This window comes from Chroicocephalus ridibundus, chromosome 1, assembly GCF_963924245.1.
Source record: "Chroicocephalus ridibundus chromosome 1, bChrRid1.1, whole genome shotgun sequence".
Taxonomy (NCBI): Eukaryota; Metazoa; Chordata; class Aves; order Charadriiformes; family Laridae; genus Chroicocephalus; species Chroicocephalus ridibundus.
Window position 1 is genome coordinate 2,228,614 of NC_086284.1, and position 21,314 is coordinate 2,249,927.

At 46.7% G+C, this 21,314-nt stretch overlaps 1 long non-coding RNA gene across 1 annotated transcript; it reads right to left on the reverse strand.

Annotated features, from left to right (window-relative positions):
- Positions 1-8,020: 8,020 nt before the first annotated feature.
- On the reverse strand, positions 8,021-21,128 carry LOC134511516 (uncharacterized). The gene is made up of 3 exons (XR_010069895.1): positions 19,540-21,128; positions 19,159-19,317; positions 8,021-8,128 (listed from the first exon to the last, which is right to left on the reverse strand). It is a non-coding gene; the product is annotated as an uncharacterized LOC134511516 (long non-coding RNA).
- Between the last annotated feature and the right edge of the window lie 186 nt (positions 21,129-21,314).

Genomic DNA, 21,314 nt, shown 5'->3' on the forward strand with positions numbered 1-21,314 from the left:
AGCTGATGGGTGCCCCTTTGGACTCTCCTCACGCGTACACACACTTGCTCTTGGCAGCGCTTCCTCCTCCTTGAGGGGCGACCCTGGGTTTCCCACAGCAGAGTCTCAGGTGTTGGATTTTATAAAAATAAATAATTTAATGTAAAGGTACAGCAGCAGGGTCAGCTAGTTGGGTGCCTCCAGAGAGGCACATTGAAGAAAGAAATCCTTGAGCGTTAGACCCTTGCGATCTATACACCTGCCTCTCACGAGCTCTTCACGTGCTCTTCACGTGTCTTTTAGTCCAATGGCGATTTTTCTTCTAACACCTTGTTGGGTTCTTTTCTGTGTCCAGGTGGGCCTCTGACTGCTCTTATCTTGTTGACTTGCAGTCTCTGCTAACGGTTGTAGCCGCCTTATCTTCTGGTTTGTGCTGCTTGTGCCCCTGCACTTGCTGGTGGAACGGGGGAACTGAAAAGCTCCAGACTTAGGTAAAACACTACCAAAACATCAGTGTTATCAACATTTTCCTCATACTAAAGGACTAAACACAGCACTGTACCAGCTGCTAGGAAACCTGACCACCTGAGCATCCTCAGCATTCATAAGCCTATGGGACCTGATGAGGTGCATCCCAGAGTCCCGAGGGAACTGGCTGATGCAGTTGCCAAGCCACTCTCCGTGATATTTGAAAAGTCATGGCAGTCAGGTGAAGTTCACAGTGACTGGAAAAGGGGAAACATCACACCCATGTTTAAAAAGGGTAGAGAGGAGGACCCTGGGAACTACCCACCCGTCAGCCTCCCCTCTGTGCCTGGGAAGATCATGGAACAGATCCTCCTAGAAGCTGTGCTAAGGCACATGGAGGACACGGAGGGGATTCGAGACAGCCAGCATGGCTTCACCAAAGGCAAGTCCTGCCTGACCAACCTGGTGGCCGCCTATGATGGAGTGACTCCATCAGTGGGCAAGGGGAGAGCTATGGATACTGTCTGTGTGGACCTCTGTAAGGCCTTTGACATGGTCCCCTGCAACATCCTTCTCTCTAAACTGGGGAGATACGGATTTGATGGGTGGGCTGTTGGGTGGATGAGGAATTGGTTGAATTGTCACATCCAGAGGGCAGTCGCCAATGGCTCAATGTCCAGATGGAGATCAGTGACAAGTGGTGTCCCTCAGGGGTCTGTACTGGGACCAGTACTGTTCAATGTCTTCATCAATGGCATAGACGGTGGGATCGAGTGCACCCTCAGCGAGTTCGTGGGTGACACCGAGCTGAGTGGTGCGGTTGACACGCCTGAGGGACAGGATGCCATCCAGAGGGATATGGGCAGGCTTGAGAAGTGGCCCCATGTGAACCTCATGAGCTTGAACCAGGCTAAGTGGAGGGTCCCGCACCTGGGTTGGGGCAACCCCTGGTACCACTACAGGCTGGGGGATGAAGGGATGGAGAGCAGCCCTGACGAGAAGGACTTGGGGGTGTTGGTTGATGAGAGGCTGGACATGGACCTGTTGGAGTGGGTCCAGCGGAGGCCACGAAGATGATCAAAGGGCTGGAGCCCCTCTGCTGTGAGGACAGGCTGAGAGAGCTGGGGGGGTTCAGCCTGGAGAAGAGAAGGCTCCGGGGAGACCTTCCAGCCCCTTCCAGTCCCTAAAGGGGACCTACAAGAAAGATGGGGACAAACTTTTCAGCAGGGCCTGTAGTGATAGGACAAGGGGTAATGGCTTTAAACTAAAAGAGGACAGATTTAGACTAGATACAAAGAAGAAATTTTTCACGATGAGGGTGGTGAGACACTGGCCCAGGTTGCCCAGAGGGGTGGTAGATGCACCATCCCTGGAAACTTTCCAGGTCGGGTTGGACGGGGCTCTGAGCAACCGGAGCTGGTTGAAGATGTCCCTGCCCGTGGCGGGGGGTTGGACTGGATGGCCTTTAAAGGTCCCTTCCCACCCGAACTATTCTATGAGTCTATGAAAATTACTAAGAAAATTAACTCTATGCGGCCTAAAGGCTTCAGCAAATCTGGCTGCTCATGCCGTGTAAAGTTAGGCAAACAGCATAAATCACACCATGTTATAAACTTAAGTAATTTATCCTAATTAAAACTTACTTATTTAAGCTAAACAACTAACGTCCCTCAACACTTAGGCAGTTTGTAATAAAGGGGACATTAATGTGGGCATGGTCCAAGAAACACCTCTGCAGAGGTGTATGTGGTCTCTGCTCAATTGGACAAAGCGCCTTATGTGGCTTGGTCTTCTCTTCAGTGGCATCACGATCAAATACTCTTCCATGGCCCTATTGTCGTAATCTTGCATAAGGGTTCCGAAATCCTCTGCCTGGTGAGCTCACAGTGCGAAGGTGGCTCGACACTTCTTCCCTACGGTATTATGTGTAAAAACCCGTGGAAAACTCATTGACAGCATTTTAAAGAGGAGATTCAAACACTAAACGCTACTTCTACAGGGTTCCCCCCATTTTAATGCACTAATAAATGTAGCTGATGACCATTCCCACTTCAGTAAGGATTCTCTTGGAAGCCATCTGTAGGTAAAATGGAACTCCTGAACCTTCTTGCAGTTATCACTTTCAACTGCTCACCTCCGTTCACGCGTCTCGTTTTGTGGCGTCACTGAATACATTCACTTTTTTGAAGTCCAAGGCACAAAGCGGCTCTGGGGTATTTCTTTAGAAAACAGTAAAAATAACAAAAGGAGCCTGGATTTTCAAAACAGGAACGTTATGTTTGCATTCAATTTTAAATAAAATGAATGCATGCACGTACTTCTAAAGTCGGTGTCCAGGCGGGGTTTGTGGTTCGCCAGCCCACCTGTGTGCCTGCAGAGCCGCAGAGAACCCGGATTGTGTTCGCAGGCGTAAATCCTCCTCCTGTCTCCTCCCCGTCCCGGACTCTCCCAGGGACGTGGCTGTGGGTTTCACCCTGGGCTGGGTGCAGCCGTACGGGGGGCGAGGGAATGGCAGCGTTCCCCCACGGCGGAACCCCAGCGCCCTGTGACGCTCACGGGCAGAGAGGGTCGCGGTCCCTCCGTCCCCCAGCTCCCCGCCACGCAGGTCGCGCCTCTGAGGTCTGCAGTGTGGCCAAATACTACACGGTGCTGCAAAACGCGCGTTAGAGGCGTTGATCCCTTTGAAATGCGAGGGGCTGCTCTGGCCCCTGGCCCACTGTGCGTGGGGGTCTCTACCGGCAGAGGGTGGCTGCGCCACCGTCCACACGGTTAGACGCCTCACAGGCCGAATATTGAGCGTGACGGCCTTAGTGCTTCCTTGATTTCCTCACCCTCGATTTATCTCTAGTTAGTAATCATAAGAAACTAAGTATTTAACGAACATTTTCATTTGAGCGTTTCCTCGTTGTTTACTTCGCTTTGGCATTATTCTTCCAGATGAAAATAACCAAACGTTATAATTAAATTTAGGAAGACAGGTTTGAGTTTGGGAACTACTTATAGAATCACAGAATCACAGAACGGTTCGGGTTGGAAGGGACCTTAAAGGCCACCCAGTGCCACCCCCTGCCCTGGGCAGGGACACCTCCCACCAGCCCAGGCTGCTCCCAGCCCCGTCCAACCTGGCCTTGAACCCCTCCAGGGATGGGGCAGCCACAGCTTCTCTGGGCAGCCTGGGCCAGGGGCTCACCGCCCTTACAATAAAGAAATTCTTCCTGATCTCCGATCTAAATCTCCCTTCTTTTCATTGTGAAACCGTTCCCCCTCGTCCTGCTGCTACACCCCCTGGTGAAGGGTCCCTCCCCAGCTTTCCCGGAGCCCCTTTAGGGACTGGAAGGCCACTATAAGGTCTCTCCAGAGCCCTCTCTTCTCCAGGCTGAACCCCCCCAGCTCTCTCTGTCCTCACAGCAGAGGGGCTCCAGCCCTCGGATCATTTCTGTGGCCCTCCGCTGGACCCACTCCAACAGGTCCATGTTCTTTGGTGCTTCAGTCGAGGACCAAAGTATTTGAAAGAAATATCTCTGTGACTGCGTTGTCAGTGTTCTAGCATTTATTAGGGAGTGGAACTTGAGACGCCGATAGTGAATGGAATGCATCTCGCCCAACTTCAGACACCTGAGACGCCCAGTCCGTGCTGAGGCTTTCCCTGCGCTCCCTGGAGGGGGCCGCACACATCCCAAGGCTGATTTCAGTACCTCTTATCCTCCTTTAGGAAGCTGAGTTTACAGAACACGAGCTAGCAGGAGCCTGATCCCAAACATTTCTGCATGTTTAATTATTCTCATGTGGAGTCCCACTATGTGAGACAGTTAATGACCAGACAGTTAATTACGTGAGTAACTATTACGCAGGAATGGGCTCAATTCTCGTGCTTGTGTTTCAGGGAGACTAACTTGTCTCTTGAGGTGTCCGTTCCTTTCTGTTGAGTACAGAGGGAGCAGCGGTTAGACTCGCTCAAAGGCGGACTTTAACCCACGCACCTACCTGAGATACATCTCACCTGCGGCGTCTGCAGCTGGCGTTACTAATACTGGGTAATACTCTGCCTCGTCTTTAAAGGTCTGGAGGCACTTAACAGATTTTATAGATCTGATTCCATAATGTCATAAAGTGTGAGTTACTTATGTAATTAGCAGACCGTCATTAACTTTTCTGAAATCAGTGGGATTCCACATGGGACCAGTTCCACGCGTGTAAGTAGTTCAGGCTGTTGTTGGCTGGAGATCTCTTAGGAAGCTGTATATAATAAAAGGTAGTAGTGATGATGGAAAATTTATCATGTTCTGATACATAGTGATTTATATTCTGTATTAAATGTTCTGTTGAGAATTCTACGCATATTTAAGTAGTTTGAAAAGGTTTGAACAAAAAGTCAAAAATTCCCGTCCTTGATTTCAGCTTCTTTACCACTCAGAAACTATGGTTTCAAAATGCAATTCCTACCTAAAGTTCTTTCATTTTCCAAAAAACTTAGTACCAGCGGTCTTCATTCTGAATTACTTCAGACGTATAGCACAGATGAGGCGTTAGCGTCTACCGGAGCAGGTAACGTTCCTCTCTGCTTGCAGAAATGGAGCAACCTCGTGACCAACTCAAGCAAAAGACAGAAGAGGCATCTTCCATCACGGCTACATGCGGCAGAGCTCCTCTGGCTTTCCCTTCCACAAAACACAGGCAACACCAAACACGAGTAGGATTTGCATCCTCCTCTTCTGCAGGGATCAAGCTGTTTGAACCCGTTTCCAAACCCGTGTCCGCAGTGCGAGAAAGGTGTTTGATGTATTTGAACGCAGAGAAATGCCATGAGAATGATTAAGGGATTGGCGGAAGAGGGCCAGGAGGATAAGACAAGGTTATTGCAGCCCCGGGGGTGTATTCATGACACCAGCATGTGCTGTGTGTGGCTCTTCTGGAACAGTTTCCAGTCTGCACCAGACTCCATAGAGCTTTCGGCAGGATTTAAGTGTGCCCAGCACTTGCGCTCCGCTGGAGCTTAATAATAGGGAAAGTCTTGTGTGTGACTCCTTGCCGTACGACCTGCTCGTGTACGTACGGGCTTTCAAGTTATGGAAATGACCCATGATTTATGAAATAACCCCTTCCTGTTTGCAACGATGTGGTGAAATATTGAGTCACCTCTAGCCCTTTAGCCTCCCCTGTACAGGCCCTTTGTTACTTGCTGCCTGTCCCCTAGGATTTGGATTGATGATACTGGACAACAGCTTTGACTTGAACTTGTCTCAGTTTTATCAGTTGTGAATGAATTACAGCCTTTTTCCTAGAGGAAAGGGTTGAGCTACCTCACTGTTAATCTGACTTATAACAAGTTGCCAAAAAGTGAGCTGTGTGTAGTTTGGGTTAAATGAATGAATTCTTGATTTTGGGGATTAATTACTTGCATTCACTTCAAGCTCTAGCTTTCGATTCCCCAAAGTGAGGTTAAATTGTGTCGGTGATTTAGCCCTTAACCTTTTCTCAGAGGAGGCAAACTCTGGTTTGCTTTTGTTTTTCCATGCGATGCCCATAAGATATATGTACATATATACATATACAATGGCCATAATACAGAGAGATGAGGTGTGGGAAGGTCATCCCCTAGTATCATCTTGATAAGAATATTTTTTTGCTTTGTTAAACGGAGCCAAGCTATAAAGAAAGTATGTCCTAAAGCTGTACTGCGGGTCTGTAATCAAGGCCAAATTCATTCACATCTGTGATATTACATCCATTGATGCCCTTACTCTTACAGTCTCGTTCATAGAATCACAGAATCACAGAACCACGGGGGTGGGAAGGGCCCTCTGGAGCTCACCCAGTCCCACCCCCTGCCAGAGCAGGGTCACCCACAGCAGGTGGCACAGGAACGCCTCCAGGCGGGGTTGGGATGTCTCCAGAGACAGAGACTCCACCACCTAGCTCAACTCCTAACGTGGTTTTGGTTCCATCTGCTAAAATGAAGAATTTTATTTTTTGTGTAGTAACAAACCCCTGCCACCCAAAAGTCTATTTGCCTACGAAAATGTGCCTCACAGATCACGGTCCCCTATGGAGACCTTTTCTGCCATCTACACAAACCCTTCTGGCTTTGTAGGGCTCGCAGTGATTTGTTTGTATGCCCTAACTCGATGCCTGGAGTGTGTCCTGGCAGTAAATGCTCCTGTCCCCAACTTCTCCAGCATCTTGTAGGCAGTTTCCCACGTGGCGTATCGACTTAAAGTGGTGTCTTCCCTAAGAAGGAGACTGTTTTGTGTTGCATGTCAAGGCACCTAACTCTGCTCCCACAGCGTAATGAGCCCAGGGCCCCAAGAAGTTCTGGATCCAAGTTCTGGATTCAGCTGGAAGGTAGATGCTGCAGTGCTCCACCGGATCGTATTTCACTGCCTTTTGGAGCGAGCCCCTAATGCCACTGAAATCTCAGCAGTACGACATCTGAGCCTGGAGGGCTGAAATGGAGGAGGTGCCTGAAAACATAAATTCCTTCATCAGGTTCTTACAGTCGTATATTTTATCCTTTCTCTACAGAATACAGCAGGGGCTTAGGTAAAGCGGGATGGATGCGCCTTCCTATTCAGAGTGGCTGAGTTTAGTTTAACTTTGGCTCTGAAAACATAGTGTCTGGCTAAAGAGCTGCGTATTCCGGGGCTACACGGTCTGACGGGTGTGCTGACAAATAGCCGGGGAGCGCAGAGCTATGTTGTTGTTAATTCCTTTCTGCCAGCGAGACATTCCTGCCCGCCTCTCGGACAGTATTATAAGTCACTTACTGGTCTTGCCTGTCACTGGCCCCAGCTGATACAGTGTGAAATGGTGCGTAATCCATATACCAGTTGTATAGCCATCGTGCCTGCCTAGAACCGAGTCTTTTTTAGATCCTATCCCACACAGAAAGAGGAAAGAAGGTAGAAAGAGCTAAACGACGTCAGTGGCGTAAAAGAGCCAATAATTTTCCAGATTTGAAGCGCGGTGCCTTTGGATAGTGACCATTTACATTCGCTTCGTCGAGGCACAGAATTTTGCAAAATCTTTGACAAAGAAAATATGTGTGCGACATGATGGGTTTTCCCGTGGAAGGTTTTAATGGCGATGCTCAGCTTTCCCAGGGGGATCTTACTTTCTCAGAGCAGAGATTTGTCAGCACTGACGTGATTTGGATGAACTTTCTGCCGGAATCAACGAGGAAGGAATTGAGAGGACGGGCTTCAGCAACAGGGAAATTGTGACATGCTTGAAGAGAGCGCACGCTCGGAGGAGAGGCTACTCCTGTAATTCAAAAAGAAGCTTCTTATCAGCAACACGAGCTCTACTCTTTCTTGCGGCTGCCTTGTCTCTGCCTTGCAGCAGTGCTAAGGAGTTGTTTTGTCTTGTGAGAAGCCAAGGGAAAGAGATTTACTCTAGTAAGAACATCTACGCAAATGGCGTTTAAACCCCAGTCATTCTATTGAGTTGAAGTAAGACAAGCGTTAAAACCAGCGGGGACTGTAATGGTTAGAAGCCTTTGCAGTTATTGCAGGGTTTGTTTTTCTACTGACCACGTGCTGCAGCTTCTATGGCAAAGGAAGGAAGTACCTATTGGTACAGCAGCAAAAAACCGGAACGTTCATTCATTGCCCTTCTGCTGGCTGGTCACGGCTGGCTTGGGGCAGACATGTCGGTCTTCCAAGACGCATCAACGGTGCAAAACCTGAGTGTATGAAAAATGCCGTTTTTTTAATACACAGCGATCAATCTCAAAGCAGCGGAGGTGCTAAGCAGTGCACAGAGCGATTGTATCTTTCAGGAGTCCAACGAGCAGCCAGGAGCCCGAGAACTGACTTAAAGCAGTGATGACGCCACTTCTCTCCTTCTTCTCCTCACCCGTCCCTGAAACATCACAAGCAAAATTAAGAGCATACCATGTATTCCCAAGCCTGAATATTCACTGACACACGAAGAGAAGAACATGGGAGGCTTTTTAAAGGCCCCTTGATAACTGGAACAAGAAAACTTGAATTGTTTAGCTGTGAGGGGAATGTCCTCTTATAAAATGCCAGACAGCCTTGTGGTTTTTAGGTCAAAAGATAACAAGGTGAACTCTTATTACTGCTTCTGTTCCTTCACAGTAAAAATCTGGAGTGCCTTAAAGATGCTGAGAACATGACAGTGATTGACAAGAAAAGAAGGGATGTAAGGAGATAGTGTGCTGGAGAAATTTTAGTTATTTTTATACAACAGAATTGATACTGATGTAGGCCTTGCGTTTGCAATCTCATCCAGAAGCCAGGGCTAAGTTTTCTCAACCGAGACCCTTACGCTCTCTGCCTTTCCCCCTGATGGAAGAACACCTAGTATGGGAAAATCCCAGAGTGACTTTAAGGAGACAGATGCTGAAAAATTAAACAGCTGCCTGAGCTTTTTATTTTTAACTTTTCCTCAGTGAAAGCACGTCTTATTTTTAGTGTGTGTGCACTGCTCCTGTGAGGCTGCTTCCGTCGTTTGTGTTACCGGATCCGTGCGCCAGCGGGTCCCCAAGCACAGGGGTTTGGATCCAGTTAGGTGTGGGCACGCCACCACATTTCCAGTGAATTATTAAGTACCCGTGGTATGGAGTTCAGAGGAGTTTTACAACAGCTGGTAGCTGATACCTGATCTGACAGAAGGTGACAACGGCACAGAGAGGCAGTAGCTGTAATCGCACTAAGTGTGTCAGTAAAAAATCAACCAAACTTATAAAGAAATTTTAACTGACAGCGTGAGTTAAAGCTGGATCTGCCTCTTGGAGAGTGGGTTAGGGCACATCTGCTCCAATGTCGTATTTATGGTGTCGTTAAGGCAGTCAGAGGAGGAGGGTGAACTGTATCTTTTACAGTGACTACAACCGGAAAGCGCTCTGTCACGGGAGTGTTCTCCGTGAAACAGCCAGTGCTGTTTGAAAACCGCTGTCGGAGATGATTCATCCGTCATCCGTCTACATGTTGGTTCTTCAAAAAGGTTCCGTGTGACTGCATAGTGCTGGCAAAGAACAACATCCAGGTGCTGCCGTGTATCAACAGGGAGATTTAAAGAAGATATGGCGCAGGCGTTTGTCTTACTGTACTTGGCGGAGCTGAGCACGGGTACAGTTCTTGTCTGCGTGCATCACTTAAATGGCCTAAGACCAAAATATACACTTAACATTCAACAGTCACCTATGCCCGGTAATGGCAGTGTGACGTTAACTATGTCAATAAACCATTAGCTAAATAGAAGCTGGGTTTTCTGTTTAAAAGAAAACTAGACCTTCATTAAATTCTAAGATAAGGGTAAAAAAAAGAACTACTTCTTTCATAATGTAAGCTGGTTATCTGCCGCGTTAACTTGGTGACTGGATAATTTGAATCTGCTGATCTATTGACTTGACTGAAATTGCAGCCTACGTCATATATAATATAGAGCATTGCTTTGTTCTTAATCAGTCTGGTGAAGTTGTGGGTAAATGAGGTCAGTAGTGTGCTTGATGAGATTCACGTTTGTGCACTCACCCTTTCTATGCGACACATACGTGGGACACGAGATGCATTTACCCCATCAGACCACAACCTGGTCACAAACTCGGAAGGCAGAGGGAAGCTCTGGAGTGCGATCACCAGCCTCTTGTGTCTGTCTCCAGAGCGACCACCTACATCCCTTACATTGCCCAGGCTGGAACAACCCCCATAAAATGATCACAATAGATATCTATTCTGCAATACTGAGAACGTCGCTGTTCATAAATTATAAATAAGCTTACGGGCTATGGATTTGCTCATGTGCCTTCACTCACCCGTGTAAGTCAACACAAGACTGGCTGGAGCCCCTCTGCTGTGGGGACAGGCTGAGAGCTGGCGGGGTTCAGCCTGGAGAAGAGAAGGCTCCGGGGAGACCTTCCAGCCCCTTCCAGTCCCTAAAGGGGGCTACAGGAAGGATGGGGAGGGACTCTGGAGCAGGGCGTGTAACGACAGGACACGGGGTAAAGGTTTTAAACTGAAAAGGGGGCGATTTAGATTACATACTAGGAAGAAATTCTTTGCTGTGAGGGTGGAGAGCCTGTGGCTGCCCCATCCCTGGAGGGGTTCAAGGCCAGGCTGGACGGGGCTGGGAGCAGCCTGGGCTGGTGGGAGGTGTCCCTGCCCAGGGCAGGGGGTGGGAACTGGATGATCTTTAAGGTCCCTTCCAACCCGAACCGTTCTGTGATTCTAAGACACACAATTGCCAAATACATTCAGCTGTAACGCACGCCTACCTGGACACACAGCCAGGCGGGAACAGGACAAAGCAGGCAATTACACAGAGGATGTAACTGGCTGCTGCAGGGCCAAACAGACACAGCCATCGGGCTCACTTTTTCAGCCCGCAGGGGTAGTACCTGTTCTGCTCATTTTTCCTGTGTATCGTGTTCCCTGGAACATGATGTATGATAACACGCGGGGTGTTGTTTGGCACCAGGGCGGAAGGCTGCCTCCGTCTTGTCTTGGATGCTGCAGCCACAGTTGGGCCCGTGGAAGGGGACGAGACGCTTCTCTTTGGTGCAGTTAAGCACGATGAGTTGGGTGAACCATCTTAAGAGCAGGATGGGACAGAGAGAAACATTTGAAAGAAAGAACCTGCCCTACGAGGAGTTAGTTTAGAAAAATTCTGTTTCTCTTCTGTCTTACTTGAAGTGTTCCCTATTTTTTTAAGAAAGTATTCGTTTATGTTTTAACAAAAACTGATTTCTGAAGTTAAGAGCTTTGTGTTTTGGGACATCTGTTGCAAGGGAAAGCTGGAGGTGTGTCCACCTCAAAGATCTGCTGACTGTACCAGAGAGCCAGTATCACAATGTATGTTTATTACCTCCAAAATGAATTTGCCTGCCTTTAGGTATCTTGCAGGATTATAACGTGAATTCCTTAAGTTAACTGCCAAAAATGGCGTTCCGCTGCCCTATGCTTAATGCATTGATTTGCACATTTAAAAGGCAAGAGTAAGTTGCAGAACACAGCGATTTGAATTTAAACCCGTTGCTAAACTTTGGCCTGGAAGCATCAAGTTGCTCTCCTGATCAATCACATCTACGCGTGCTCAGTACAGAGGTAAAGAGCAATAAAAGGGCAAGGCAAAGGAGAAAGACTCGTGAAGCACGGCAGCAGAGCTAACTTGTTGGGCTAAATGAATTAGTCTGATTTTTGCCCTTTTAAATGCTTGTCTCTTTGCGCAAAGTTTGCAGCATGGGCCCTTTATAACAGATGCAGAGCTTGAACAAGGCGTATTTGCCGCCCCTCTGCTTATTTACGTGCTAGTGTGCAATTTTTGCGGTATTTCACATAGTGCGAGTGAAACAAATCGGGACCTGTGTACTTCCTTGTTCCTGTGATGGAAGCAGCGAGGGGGGAAAGGGCAAAAGGAGAAGCCAGAATTTCTGCTAACAGGAAGAGAAAGCAGCTAGAGAGAACTGAAAAAGATTTTATTTGGGCAACCTACTGATGTGCCCGCGTACTGCTGAGTTCTGCTGCAGCTCGTCGGTATGTACACGTTCGGGTTATCTGCTGTATTAAGTTGGTGACTGGATAGTCTGAACCTGCTAAGTTATTGACGTAACTGAAATTGCAGCCTTAATCATATAATATATAGAGCATCTATATATATACGGATTATCGACGGTTGATTTTATTATAAGGCTACATTCTGGCTCCTTTCACAGCACTGAAGTGGTTAATGAAACACAGAAATACACAACTTTCACCCTTTGTCTAAATATGTTTAAAATTATGCCAAACTACCCAACCACGGTATTGTCTCACAGAAACCCAACTCAGAGCAGGAACTGATGGTGACCGGGCCAGTAACCCGTCCCCGTTCCTGTCTCACTGGGCACATCTCCAGACGCTGATTCTCACACTATATCCCAATGTACCAGCTGCTCCCAAGGTAAAGAGAACAGTTTGTTAATTCATTACGGATTGTTTGTGATTGACAATATTTATTGTAAGTACTTTTTGGACAAACACGGTGCTGCAAGCTGACAGGGATATTAGGCAGCCGTATGTTCCTAAAGTGTGCAGATAAACTGTATTGGAGTTTTTTCCCTGCTGGCAACTCGGGCAAATGGATTGCAAAAGCACTTGGGAATTAGCCCAGGACTTTCATGATGGTCTTGAAGAAGAACATTGTGCATCCTTCTTTAAACATCCACGCTTAGGTCTGCCAGTGAATTGCTTTACTGTAGTGTCCATGGAGTCCTTTAGAAGTCCGCACTTCAGTTCGGCATTACTGGGGCTCAGCGGGAAAGGCGAGGGCCTTGGGCACCACCAGTAAGGGAAGAAGCCATCGTGCTTTTATCATTTGGTCTTGCACCACTGGAGAGCGGGCTGTCAGGCACAAATCTGCTATAAGGCTCCTCTTTCAAGGCCATATTCTCTGCCCCCTGCCCCGTGTCACCCGCAACAATGTGCCACCATTGCACTGATGTGATGAGCGGGGTCTACTCAAACCACCAATGAAGTGCTGGGTCACTTGTGCACGAGCCCTGAGGCAGGGTCTACCAGGGTGCCGCGGCTTCACATGCCTCACCCCACCCACCCCCCAGCCACTTTCCACCTCCTCAAAACCTCTGCCGCACAGCCAAGGTAGCTTTCCTCTTCATATATTGAAATAACTACCCTGCTACAACCAAAATAGGATGTTTTTTCCAAGAACTGTGGATGGTGGCATGTACCTGCCTCTACGAAGCTTTGGGGATGCTCTGGAGATGGATGCAGGCAGGGCATTCCAGCTTGGAAGTCCTCAAGAGCAGCATAAAAGGCGTATAATTATGTCCTTCTGCTTATTCTGACCCTGCATAAGATGAAGCTACGTGTCATATGCTTAATATTAAATGGACTAAACAGGTCACTTGGTTTCTCTGTAATTCTTTTAATCTTCTTACAAGATACAAAATAGGCTTAAGTTAAAAACTGTTCCTTAATGTAGAGGCTGAGGGGGGCGGTTGCTCGCTTGGCTGTTTTGCGATGATGACAGGTGTCCCCTGGAGAGACTGGGTTGGCAGAGCACTGATACCGTCCTACCGAGCAGGCTTATGCCTCCGTACTCAGTATCCATAAAGATTCCTGTGAGACAATTACAATCATAGCAGCAGGAAGAGTCAGACTGTAGTTAAACCTTCCAGCCCACACACAGTAACAGGAAAATCCTGTTTGAAGAATCAGGGAAGAGCCTACTCCGGGTAACAAGAGATAATGTGCTGATAATGCTGCGGTCCCCCCACCCTCTACATGGTTACTCCGGTGTCAGTGGCCGCAAAGTCCTAGTGTTGGTTTTTACATTTTTTATATCCTTATATACAAGAGGGCTGCCCAGGGTGGGATAAGGAGAGATGAGTTTCTTGGAAGCGTTTCTGCAGTTGAGCGAGCAACAATTTTATTCAATGACCGCGCAAGCTCAGGTCACTGCAAAAATTATTGTTTTCTGACCCATGCATGTGTTTTCTTGTCCAGACGGAAAATAAGCGAGGGCAGAGATGTGTCGGCAGGGAGATGCCCAGCCGCGCAAACCATCCAGCGTGGGAGTGGGAAAAGAGAGGGTGCTGGTTTAGCCCCAGCTCAAGGTCCCGTGAGCGCTAACGCTGATAGAACCCTGCTGTGTTCAGTAAGTAAGAGTTAAAATGCCATCCCGAGACCAGATTTTCTCTTCTCAAGAGAAATGCTGGGAACCTTTTGCAATACAGTACACACACAAAGGTTTTTCACCGCAATATGAAGCTATCGTTGGGCTAGTCCTGTAAGCCGAACCCCCAAAACTCACACTTCCAGGCAAGTGAGAAGAGATTTTTAGCCAAGAACCACAACATTTCTTCCCAGAAAAATGCCCCGAGGAGCAGGATCGAGTTCCCTTCACAGAGCTTCCTTCTAATCTAACTGAAGAGCCAAAAAGAAAGAACACCACCCACCTTATCTACTGACTTCAGGGAAAACTACTTGCATCTCACAGTCAAACCATGCATTTTCTAACGGACAGCGTGTTTTTGTTAAAGAAAATCTGGAGCTTTGCTTTTAATTAAAAAAAACCCACAAAATAAATATATATTTTTTAAATCCCTTGTAAATCTTTGCCAAAGTTTCAGTTTCTTTTTTTTTTCCACAGTAGGTAACAAAACCATCAGTAATTGGCAACATCCATTTATGTGAAAAAAATCTTATCAAACCAATAGAAATCCTTGTACGGGTAAGAAGATACTTGGAGAGGAAGAAAGCACTAAAGATGTCTGCTTCAGTAGGGCTTTTGTCTCACGTAACAGTCCCCTAAGCAAAGCAGCTGAAACTTCTATAGTGTTGGTGCAAAACTGGTTTTGTAACTGTGCTCCAAAAATATTTATCAGTGATTCAGTGGCAGAACAGAGCGATGCCCCTGCAGCAGTCTGTCTCGGGCCTGCTTCCGTAACCACGTTAAGGAACAGCTCTTCCTTTTCAGAGCGTGATGTTCGCATTGCCTCTTCTTTTTTTTTCCCCCAATTGATTTTTAAAGTGCTGGTGCAAAGGTCAGATGTTTCTCAGTTAGGCAGATCCTCGCTCACTGTAAGGATGCAGTTGTGCAGGCTGTAAATTCATTATGTAAATCCCTTCCAGCATTTCTAGTGGGTTCATGTAAGATGTGTGACTCCAATACCATCAATAAGAAGCAGGATCTGATGGGCCTAGTCATCATTAACTAACAAATTAAAGACCAGCCATCTTCAGTTCCCTCAATTTGGAGCAGATAAGAAGCTATTTGTAAGCATTTGGAAAAGAACAAGGAGAGGAGTAGCAGCTACCATGGATTCATCCGGTAGAAATTATATCAGGTAGAAATTGCAATCAAATTTCTTTCTATGGTAGGCCAACAAGACTCATAAACAAGCAAAAAGCAGTAGATACCAGATATCTAGACTTCAGTGAAATTTTTGTCTCGTGGTGCATTCTCATAAACAAACTGGCTGAAACACCTACGGGGTCAGTACAAATCTGGTTTCACAAATTTTCAACGCGGAAAAGTGGCTACAGGGGTCTATCCTAGTTTGTTCCATGTTTTCACTAATGATGCAGATGATGGAATAGAAAATACATGTATGAAATTTGCTGATAGTGCAAAACTGTAAAGGCTACAATATAATAGAGGATGGGATTAAAATTCAAAACAAATTTGACAATCGGAGCAACGTCTTGAAGACTGAAACTCAGTGGGGACCAGGGCAAAGTCGTACACTACGGCATGAACGATCCGACACACAGATACAGGATGAGGAGCAGTTGGCTTTCCCAAAAGGATCTGGGAAGTAAAATGGATCACAACATGATCTTCTGTGGCAGAAACGGCAGTTGCGTGGCTGTGGCTGGAACAGGTCTTCACCCTGGTGTAGACCCATGTGCTGTTCAGAGTGGACACCTAAACCAGAAGTCTAGAGCTTTTCAGTCTCTTTATAGTTTACTCCACAGAGCTGGCAGGCTAGCAACATTTCTAAAAAGAGATCTAGGAAAAGCAGATACATTCTCCCACACCAACTCCAAAACGTTTAGTAAGCTGGTGCAACGCACAGAAGCACCAAAATACAGAATATCCTGCAGCCAGACGCAGCTGGGATGGGGACGGGGGAGGCAGGAGGGGCTGTAATTCGGGTGGCAGCACAGTGGTCTGGCACCCACAACCTCCCCCAGATGCAGCTGACCACTAAAGAAGACGAATGACGAGTACATGCTAAAGGACTTTTTTATTTTTACATGGATTACATACCATACAGTGTGCTTCTTATCAGACACTGTAACGTAACAAAAAGGTCAGCCCATGACTTGAGCGGAGGCCAGGCTAGCTGCAGGCACGTTAAGCACAAATACAACCTAAATACTATTTAACTACAGGGAATTTACTAACAACGTTCTTGGGCGATTGACTTGCTAAAGGTGGCTCGCCCAAGCACTGCCGCAGACTCCCATCTATCCCATATTCGTTGATATTTATCCCATACTTGTTGACATCCATCCCCTATTCATTGACATCCATTCCATATTCGTTGAGAACAGTTGTGAAAGGGGATGCTGTTGTTGCAGAAGGAAGAGCTGAACTCCCAGCTCTGAAGAAGCGTGTCTGAGAGTGGGATGGATTAAATACTGAACTGGTAGTTTGCACAGTTCGGAAAAGTCAGATTGAGAAGGGTTTACAACTCGTACAGAGGGAATCCTCTGAAATTTGTAGGTAGAAGACGTATCTTAGTAATTATACAGCTTAACATCAAGTTTTAACGAGCCGTTCCAGCACCATGCATAAACAGAGCCTAAATGTTGTGAGTCCTTCACCGCTATGGTTACCCAGCGATATCTGTGCCAACGGCTGCTGCCACCCGGGGGTAGGGACGGCCAGGCAAATCTGAAACTCCGGGGGATATTTTCCCGGTTAATTGCACAGCGTTACGTGACTGCATGCTTTATCAGCCAGAGAGACAGCTGCCTCCTTGGAGGCTGTACTGCGGCGAGGGACAACTGGTGGAGCATGATGCGATGTGATAGGAGCGGGCTTGGTTAAACGAAGTCTCCTGCTATCTTTCTGAAAAACGGTAGACCAAGAGGCTTGGTGGTGTTGCTCCTCTCAAAAAAAAGACTGGGGTCTGAAGCACAATGTTTTAAAAATATAATATATTTTAGTAAACATACCTTTAACTCTCTAGGTATGCGTTCAAGCTAATCACAGTTGCTTTCCTTTGAGCCGCCAGCCTGCTTGTAGGGAAGGCACAGAGAGCAGGCCAGCAAAAACGTGAATTATTTATGTTCCTGCTGAAAGCACGAGCCTTGTCACCAGAACCTTGCTTGATTGAATGGATTTGCAGAGACGGTTTCTGTAGCAACCCAGAACTTTGCCCAGCAAAATGCCACCCAGTCACAGGTAACAAAGAACAGTAATAAATAACCACCTGGGTAGCTGAAGGTGACACAGAAGGGCCAGAGTAAAATATATCTGGGTTTTGAGTCCTTCAATCTCCCAAGACCCACCAAGATGTCATTTCAGAAGGTGAGTTGGTGACATGTCAACTCAGGTGGCAGTAAAAATCTAGCTGTGACAGCACAGGGTTTCGAAAGATTACATAAGCCTTTGTGGGAACTCGGCAAGTGCTCAGCACCAGGAACACAAAATGCTGTGGTCGGGCTCTGACCGGTAGCCCAGGTAGTTAGAGTCCGTGTAAATAAAGACGTGGTTCCCAAAAGCCTACTGTCACATCTGTGGGTGTTATATCCGCATACCGAATACTGCGTTTGATAATATTGTCCAAAATATTTCAGAGATCTTGTTTTTATGCCATGGTATTTAGTGTAGATTGACAGAAATATGTGGATTCAACAGTTTCTTCCCTATCGTTAGCCTTTGATCCTGGCTAGTTGCTGTTTGTAGTTCTTGTAAAGATGAACCCATCACAATGAAAATGTTAGAGAAATTACAAGCTGTCAGGACTATCTTGCAAAGCTTTGAAGGGCAATATAGGTTAGTACATTTGTCTAGACATTCTACACATATTTTTCAGTATGTCAGTATTTTAATTTTTCCTAATTATTCACCTATCAAATTATTTTTCCTAAATATATTCAGTTTGTCTTAAGAGTTTCTGAGGCTGTGAAACCCAAACCATATTATAGAAGTTACACTATGCGTAATTTCCTAAGTACAGAAATGTTAGTAGATGGTTCCTTCATCATGCATCTCCAGTTCAGCTCTGTTCACCGCCAGACACCCGAAGAGTAAACTGCAATATTCCGTGCTTTCCCCAGTCTGTAATTCCAGTGCTCTACACTTTGACCTTACGAACAAAACTAGGCTTTCTGCATTTGGAGTAACCTAGGTGCTTAGCTCTAAATATCTGGAGATAATCCAGTTATAAAAAGCTTACGGTTATTTGGTCAGAGGTCACCAAGGCACAACTCTAAATGCGAATACAAGTGAGGGAAGGTGCATGAGACCTGCATAACCAAGGAGTAACCTGACTGGCAGACGACGGAGGCCCGGTTTATATTTAAAAAGTTTTGCTGATTTAGCAATACCAGGACTATAACAACATTTAGCAATCAATACAGCTTTGCTGGGGAAAACCTGCAGAAGCAGTTTCAATGGCAGAACATCCTTTGCAGTTCTGACATAAGCAGTACATAGTTATTAAAGCAATTTAAACTGGATCCCGTCTCTAGGAGGGTTTACCACCTCTTCTACATTGGCAAACTTTCTAGTCGAGGCTGTTCTACAAATCAGCTACTGAAGAGTGCGAGGCTGATGACAGCAGAGCTGCTTCGGAGGCTTGAGGAGAGCGTAAAGCTTTTCGCCCTTTGGGAGGAACCACAGAGAAACACTGTCTGCTTCCTTAAGTGAATCTCGGCTGGAGAACAAAGGACTTCAGCTCATATACAGAGGGGTAATTTACATCTCATTAAACCAATATTTAAAAATCTACACTGTGTTTTTTCTTTAGTGTCTGTGTTTTTCTTTTCCAAACATGTCAAAAAGGATGCATTTTCAATTATTTTTGTTCTTACTTTTGCAGAATGAAAAGCAGGAAGAGCATTTCTGGTTGCCTAGAGATCCTTTTTTTTTTTTAATCCTTGCCTAGCTATAAAAGAGTTTAAAGGAATTTTATTAAACTTCCCAAGAAAATTCAGCTCAAGCACAAACAGAAGTATGAGTATTTTCAAGCAGATGCTTTGTAATGTAATAAGTTCTTGCAAGACTTCTTACCTTGATATATTTTCTCATGTAGCACTGTAATTTCACAACTATCCCGCAAAACTTCTTTAATTATCGGTTGCTGGTGATTCTTGAGACAAGTGTGATACATGTAGGTTTAGTCTAGAGGCTTTTCAGTGGGTTTTATACCAGCAAAATCCCCAGCTGCATCTGTAAAAAAAACACCCCAATTTTAACTGACAGCTATGTCAACTGGGATAAGAAGCAGTGGGACAGCGTTGCGCCAGAAACATTTCTAACTAATAATTTCAGCAAAACTATGATTTTGATAGGAGCTGGTTTCAAGAACACGTTTGAACTGCGCTTTTGTGAGCATACATAAACGCACACTCTGTATTGCTGGTACAACAAAATTCCTGTAATAATAGTCACCTTTTCATTTGAGAGCCCAAGGATAGACTCAATGGGCATTTCTGTGCCTCTCTTAATGAGCTGTTTCAAGAATTGCTTCGAGCGTGGAGTGTTCCCACAACTCATCAGCGTGGGGGCCTCATGGGCAGCTTCTCACCAACAGCCTGTAGACCTTGCTGAAGTACTTCTGGCTTCATACGAAGCCCAGTAAAGACAAACTCCTAATACACTAAAATACTGGATCTGCTCAGGCACGCAGGGTGTACACAGTCTGAGGGAGCTGCGTGTGTTCCGGACGGCAGCAAACTGCTTCGCCTCCTGTCAGGCTTGGTCCTCTGCTGATCAGTAAACAGCAAATCTGGTTTTGAGGGTGGCCTTGGACCACATGACATCCTCATCAAGGCAGTTTTGCTCGTATTATTGGTTTCGTTCCTGTAATTAGTATGAACGAGCATTCTAACTTACAAATATAGTTGTTTCAGGAGGAGCCAGATTTCCCCACTCCCATATTTCTCCCCTAGGAGCAGAACAATATGTACTGCTTTTGCCAAATAAACTGGGTTTACATTATGGCTTGATTCCTGGTACATAATTAATATTCTTCACGGACAGTGTGTCTTCAAATAGCTGGCTAATATTTACACGGAGAAAAAGTCTTGCGGTCCCAGCTTCGGTCAGCCAGAGACAGAAAGTTTAGTTTCATTTTCTTATCTTGTGGTGACACACTGTGAAGGCAAAGTGGTGCGTACAAAGTACAGCATTTCGAGGCTCACAGGAACAAACATGAACATACAATCCAACGGACAACGAAAAGATGCTGTTGCATTTCCTGTCCCGTCTTCCCTGTTTTGAAAGCCACATTTTTCAGAAAGGGGATACACATGTGAATACAGAAACTAAAATACATTTTTATCCAGATAAAACGGCAAACAGCAGTTTTTACCAGAAATTTGCCAGGTCTCCATTTTTGCTATCTTTCTGCTATATTTACAGAATTTGCACTTTAAAAATTGTCTCACATAATGTGTTTTTCAAGGTGGATTTTAACAAAGCATTCACCCCCGGCCTACTTTCAAATGCCAACAGTTGGCCACAGTTAATAAGTAATATGCGGCAGGTAGGAAGGAATGGCTATACTCTAAAATGCTTTGCAAGCGAGTTAGCTTCCAAGAGGTACCTTTGGGCAAATCTCATGACCAAGAGCTGGTTTTGTTACTTTTGACCGTACTAGCACACTCCTGCCAGCGTAGTGAAAAGGAGAAACGCTGCTGCTGGCCCTGTTTAGACCTAAAACCACTGCTGTGAGGGGTGACCAGTTAAAAGGCACAAAACACACGGCCGTCAGAGAAGCAGGGAGGCCAGGGCCACTTGCTGAAGCAAATGAATTCGCGTCAGGTGGGGAAAATCCCGTGTCCTGGGTCAACTGGCACACCGGCCCCGCCGGCTCCTGCAGCACAACCCCCCCCGGGGGGAGGACAAGGCCGCTGACGGGCCTCGGTGAGCACCGCAGCCTGTACCGGTGCGACTCGCTGGAACCGACTACGAGCGCTGTTTTCTCTGTGGTAGGGGGCCGCCGGCAGACGCCGCTCTCCCGGCGCCGAGAGCCCGTTCCCCGGGGATGGCGCTCCGTGAGGCGCTGAGGCGGCAGCCAGGCCCCAGGCCTGCCCGGGGAGGGGCGGTGGCAGGGGGGGGAGGGGGCGGGCCACCGGCGTTGCCAGGCCAACGGCTCACCCAATAGCGAGCGAGGGGCGGGTGCCCCGGCGTTGCCAGGCCGACGGCTGATCCAATAGTGAGCG